Below are 624 nucleotides of genomic sequence, written 5' to 3' on the forward strand. Positions count from 1 at the left end.
ACTCACTCGTACCAACTCTCTTCAACAAAGTGTCGAGTTTTTGCTTCTGCCAGAAATTGAGCCATTTGGAGGACATTGGTTAGGACGATTCATCACCAGCAAAGTAAGGGCCATCAACCCTGCAGAAACATTTTCAATAGAAACATATTTGACCTTTAACAAGTGTTATGAAACGTCATGATATTGGTTTGGATGTAACAGGAAGTAGCTTTTTGTCTTCAGTGGTCACCTAAAAGAAAGCCAGTGCAGAAATACTGGTTATTTGCTGGACAGGAAAACCAGTTTTTCACATTTCTAATATTTGCAGCACAACATTTGATTTGCCCTGCATAAAGCAGTCACCAAGTCAAGATATGAAACATTTGTTTCATAGGTTCAATCGCTGCCACCTAAATAATGTCCTTTCATCGCCACTTTAGTCAGAAGTGTGAAATACAACTCCGACAGTATTAGGTAGTTGGACAGTCTGCACCACATTGAGTTTGAAATAAAATAATTGATACTACGTTAAAGTGTCAATTTTAAATTGAGTGTGTTTATTGTAATTATTGTGTAAATTGGATTATTTAACACCCGTTCCCTTAAGGGCAAGGGACCACTGCTCCAGGACCTCCGCCGTGACCG

Source organism: Scomber scombrus, chromosome 15 (genome assembly GCF_963691925.1).
Source record: "Scomber scombrus chromosome 15, fScoSco1.1, whole genome shotgun sequence".
In the NCBI taxonomy this organism is placed as follows: Eukaryota; Metazoa; Chordata; class Actinopteri; order Scombriformes; family Scombridae; genus Scomber; species Scomber scombrus.